Consider the following 6,000-nt stretch of genomic DNA (forward strand, 5'->3'; position numbering starts at 1 on the left):
ATATATCTTTATTTACGTTTTAACTTATGTTCCCTTTGCAAAGAGGTTCACCGAATTCGGCGGTTATGCATCAAATATAATTTATGTACATTTTACAAATTAAAAATAAAAAAATAAAAAGAAATGTTAATTTACCAACTTCTCACAAAAAGAATGTTCAGTATCAATGTTTCTGTGTTTTTTTGTTTATTTTTTTCTCATGTGCAACAGTTCAGGTAGTGGTTGATATTATGCCTCTGACTTCAATGAAGTTTTGTGTGTACACATGTATCACTTTTGATAAACAGAATAATGACCTGAAGCATGCAGACTAACCGATCTGTAATAACACATCATAATGTCATTTGATGCAATCTCATTTTCTTGTATGGGTACTGTTGGTTGGTTTCAGTGGTTAACCAATGTAATAATGTGCACTAACAATACCACTACATTTTCTAAGGTTGTGTGATCATGTGCCATTTATCATTTTAAATTTTCAGCCAATATAAGGTAATATACTAAAGTATGGTTGAATGGGTCTTCCTCATAATAACCATCAAAATTACATTCATTTTAAGTGTTATTGTTTGAGCTGCAATGGTCACTCTGTTGAATGCATCATGAAAATTCACATACATTTGTCAATTCAAAAATGAGTCATATCTAGGGCCAGACAGAATCTGCGGACATTTTTTGGTATTTCTGCAGAGAATTTTGTAAAAAAAAAAAAAAAAATTCTGCAGATTTTTGATTTTGGAAGTATAATAATTAAAAACTTATATGAATAAAAAAAAAAAAAAAAAAAAATATATATATATATATATATATATATATATATATATATATATATATATATATATATATATATATATATATATATATATATATATATATATATATATAACAAAGCAAGTCTCTCATATATCTACTAAAAGACAAAAATATTTATTACAAACTATTGTAAATCATATGAAAATTGTTTTATATTAGTCAAAAATATCACAAATTAATTTTAAAAACCACAATAAATATATTACACAAGTAAATAAATAGACTAAAAATTTTTGATATCTTGGACCTAGTCATATCTTCTCTTTTAATTGTGCCTTAAGCTGAATCTTCATGTTCACAAAATATTGCTGCATTGATTCTCGGAATTTTTTTTTTAATTTAATCTCTATTAATGTGTCACACTTTGTGGAAAAAAAAAAGATAGCTCCTCTGATCTTTGTTTGGTAAAACAGATTTCTGATGTCCCTGCTGGAAAACAAGCTAACGATTTAGCTTTATTTTGCTTAGTCGTTACTACTACTATTTTATTATTATTATTATTATTATTATTATTATTAAATACCACATTTCTGTGCCACAGGAATGTCTTTTAAAATTTGACTTGGACATTGGAGTACATTGGTTTGGGACTACATTAAATTATTTAGTTAAAATGGCATGTTAAACGCATATGAGGGGATTAAATACAGAACACATTCTTATATGATGAAACTGAATAATAAATATTTTGAATGTGCTTGTGATCAAACAGAATTTGAGATATTTTATATTTTTAGTAAATGACTATTCTTATTTGGACCACCTAAAATGGAAGCAATACTATTTTTATTTAATAAAAATGCTTCTAAATTCATTTCCTCACATGAATTAAGTTTCAATGTCACAAACATGTTAAAATTATGAGGGGTAAATAACTTCTGTTGATTTGGGTTAATGCTTATTGAAGTGTAACCAATAATCATGAAAAGAAGTAATGGGTAATCATAAATCAAATCTAACAAAATACAACAGCAGTAACTGGGGAAATGGCAATAGTGGACTTTTTATGATCAAGAACTTTTTGGCAGCTGCTAAGTGATTTGTGGAAGCAGTGAATTGTGGAAAAGATTTGTTATTTAAAGATTTATACACCAAGTAGTTTATTTGAAATCATCGGGGCATTATGACAATGATATACAAAATTATGTCTGTGCATAAAGCTTAAATAATTAAAATCCGCTTGTTTGAGCAGTAGATTTAAGAGCTTTTATTCTCTATTGGTGAAATTAAATAAAATATAGGGAAAGCCAATTAAGTTTAGACAACAAATGAAGCTTGGAAACAATATGAAATGGTTCAGAAAGCTGAATGGAAATAATTGCTTAAAATGAATCACTCTATTCAGAAACGTACAGAATGTACTTGACACTTACTGCATTTGCAAGTTGTGCGATATTAGACCAGTAGGTGGTGCTGTAACAAACTGGTATGCAAGCATAAATGCTGCATCCACAAATGCAAGAGGACATACTTTCTCCTCTGAGTACTTTTAGTGTGCAGCAAGATGCTGTAAAATTGTGCCTCCACACCACAGACTGATCTGTAATTTAGTGGATTATGACACTGTAAACTAATCCGTCACTCATCCCTTTACAGTTAACATCCTGACATTTCTTTTTGCTACCCTTTATTTATAATTCATCATTCAATTTCTCGTTCTCTATAATGCTTTATGCTGTACTGGAGAGACCAGAAACAGCAGCACATCACCGAATATCGAAAGAAACACAACTGGTAGGACATCTGTATGACATATTTGTTTCATTTTTTTTCTCATGGAATTGTCAAGCTGATGCAATAGTAGATTACTATTTTACTTTCAATAATGTACCAACCATAGTAAACAGTAGAACTATTAAGTTATACAAAATAAATATAGGACATTTTTTTTATAACGCACTATAATATTCCTTGAAAATACAGTATCCAGGGAAGATTACAATAACGGTAAGCTACATAGATGTCTATAATGCGCCCAGTTAATAGCAGCATTTCTGTTGCCTCTGAGAAGGGAGCAGCTGGTGTTCACTTAATGAACCAATCAGTGTCTTTGTCTGACCTTGCAAAAACAGAGCAATTTTTCTGTATCATTGAAGCAGTAAATGGTTGAAAGGTGAAATGTGTGATTTCTGCACCATTAATGTCAACAGGTAGAACAAAATAATTGTTGGTTTAATAAGCACTTTTTTCTTACATTAAAAACATAAATCTAAAATCTAACTAAAATCTAAAAATATATAACAATTAAAATATTTAAACCAAGAAATGCTTTACTGTTTGCATCAAAGTGCCTGTATTGCATAGTTAAAGGTTAAACAAATTCAGAATGGTGAAATTAATTAAACTAAATGTTTCATTTTACTGCAATCAGCAAAAGGAAAGACCTTTTGTTTTGGAGCAGACAAATACTGCTGTGTTTATAAAAATAAAAAAAGAACTAGCTTTACTTGCAATTTGACTTTATTTTACGAGCATTAATTGTTTCTGACTGGTCATCTACATTATTGAATGTTAGCAGATATAATAACCACAAAACTTTGAAAATACTTGTTACCTGCTTTATTTTTAATTAATAATTTTTTTTTGCCAGAAAAAGCTAATTTTGCACTCAGAATGATAAACCAACAATACTGTAAAATCATCTTGTATGAATATTGTAATAACTTCTAACAACTAACTCAAATAAAAGCATGTTTCATACATTATAAATTAAAACCAGTGGTGTAAAGTAACGAATTACAAATACTCAAACTACAGTAATAGAGTAGTTTTTCTATAGTTTTACAATTTTTTTGTAGAAGTTGTACTAAGTAGTTTTTTAAAATGTGTACTTTTACTTTGCCTTGAGTACATTTTTACTGCAGTATCTGTACTTTTACTCCACTACTTTCCTTCAGCTTACAGTCACTATTTTTTTCTTGTCTATGAGAATTAGAATAGTCAGTCCTGCGATTCCTGTCCAATCAAATCGCACATAGAAGGTAAATCACATCATAACTACTTCAAGACATGGGCGATTTATAATTGTAGCAAACTGTTTGCAAGAATTAAAAGTGTCCAAGAAAATTTCCAAAATCTTTACACGCATTGACCTATAGAGACTGTTTAGATGCACGTCACTGATGAGAAGATTATGGATGTTTTGTGTATGATGACCGAAATGGCCCTAAACACCCAGCAAGCACAAAACTTCATCAGATTGACGTTGTATCCTAATGTTGTAGGGACGTTGCATTTTTTTAGAAATGAAAATCGGTTTGATGTCAGAAATCAACATCCAATGGCCAACCAAAAACCAATCAAATGTCAATGTCAAATGATGTTACAGCTTGACATTGTGTGGACGTTACCACTATGACGTTTAACAGATGTTGGATTTTGGTTGCCAAACCTGATAAATAAATGTCAGTTTTTAATGTCAATGTGACGTTGGTTTAAGATGGTAGCTCGATGTTGGATTTTGGTCACTTTCCAACAACCTAAAATCTAATACCTGTACTAAAGTCTTATGTGTGCCTGCAGAGCAATAACTAGATGCACTACAGAATGTTACGTTTACACACATATGCACAAATGACATGTACATGCATCAGCTTTTTACAGCGTAATACTCACTACACTTCAGTACTTTTAAAAGAGCTACATTTACTCATACTTAGAGTAATATTTACAACAGATAATTTTACTGTACTTGCACTACATTTTTAGGCAAGTAATGGTACTTTTACCAGAGTATGATTTTTCAGTACTCTTTCCATCACTGATTAAAAAACAATTTAGAAAAACATTTGAATTCATGACAGACATTTTTTTTTTTTTTTTGACTGACATGGTATTCAGTGGATCACAGTGGGTTGGAGGTACGGCAATTTCGAGTTTTTAAATGCATAGTTTATAAGTAATAACTGAAAACTAAAACTGACATGTTCTTTACTACAAATCTGTGTAGTATTAATGGATTCTGGACATACTATAGTATACTCTGTAAAAACTATGTAAGCCGAGTAGCTATAGTTGGCTACCTCGAAAAACAGTAAATGAGAAATACTCAGATAAACTGAATGTGTACTCTTTACTATCCCATCAGACCACAAGCCAGGATTTTTTGAAAAACAGTAAATGACAATAGTATTGTGAAGGTAATAATGACAACATCGACGTAGTACTTGCGAATTAAGTTCGTAGGCTATTTATTAGAGGTAAAGTTGGTTTAATATTCACACATTCGTTCTTTTAGAAGTCTCTTTATTGTTTACTATATGTTATTTTGAATATTTGACCGGAATTAGCATGCAAGTAGTATGACTTAAAAACAACATTAACACTGTTTATTTGCACGCGAACAATGTTGTACTTAGATAGTCATTGGCTGCTAATATGATTTCGCTATTTAGTTTGCAAGTATACTTTTATGAAATTATATTATTAGGCCTGAATGTGCGAAAATAATTTTTACCTCTATGGCTACTGTTCTATGGCTATATACTTTTAGCCTAACGGTCGTGATTCTCGTGAAGTTCTCGTAGCAAGCTACATACTGCAATTTTTGACGGGCTGATAGCCTATGTCTTATTTTAAAATGGTTTAATTATTTTTTACTTCATTTTTTTGACCAAATAATGCACATGGACAATTCCACATGGTTTACAGTATATCTAATCACTTAATTATAAACTCATATACAAAAATAATGTTAAGGAAAACGTAAGTGTAAAATGAACCTACCTGAAGCAAATTATCTTTGACTTCTTTTTAAAAACAGCCATTTTTGAAGGAACTCGCAAGACATCGAACGACACCCTGACCGTCTATTAATGGTGTGATGTGTATTCACGGACACACCAAAACAATTAATTCATCGCACTTTATATCAAATATACCAGCTTCTTGTCTTCCTGTCAAAATAATGTCACGCTTTTCATAGCTGAACTTAGAAGTGCGTTCTTGCGGTGCCACCAGCCAATCAGCGTGAGTATCTTTGACGCGACATCATTAATCACATGGCAGTTAGTTTCAGGTGATTTGCTTACAAAAAATTGTTTGCGTTCTGCGCCTGCGCCTAATCATTTTTACCAAGGTCTAGGCTAAACGTTATTGATACGGAGCAAAAAAAAGGTTCAAAACTGTTGCTACGCAGTTGAGTTTTAAGTTTACTAGCTGCAAGTGTGATTTGAGTTTAAATTTAAT

The 6,000-nt window shown here is 30.9% G+C and overlaps 1 protein-coding gene across 8 annotated transcripts in view; it reads right to left on the reverse strand.

The window, feature by feature from the left end:
• Nucleotides 1-5,767, reverse strand: part of nrg2a (neuregulin 2a) — a 194,218-nt gene extending 188,451 nt beyond the window's left edge. For 7 of the 8 annotated variants that reach the window (XM_073934189.1, XM_073934187.1, XM_073934188.1 and 4 more), the window contains exon 1: nucleotides 5,539-5,767. The gene's annotated coding sequence lies outside the window, so the exon portion shown is untranslated. 8 annotated transcript variants of the gene reach the window in all.
• Between the last annotated feature and the right edge of the window lie 233 nt (nucleotides 5,768-6,000).

This window comes from Danio rerio, chromosome 21, assembly GCF_049306965.1.
Source record: "Danio rerio strain Tuebingen ecotype United States chromosome 21, GRCz12tu, whole genome shotgun sequence".
NCBI classification, from domain to species: Eukaryota; Metazoa; Chordata; class Actinopteri; order Cypriniformes; family Danionidae; genus Danio; species Danio rerio.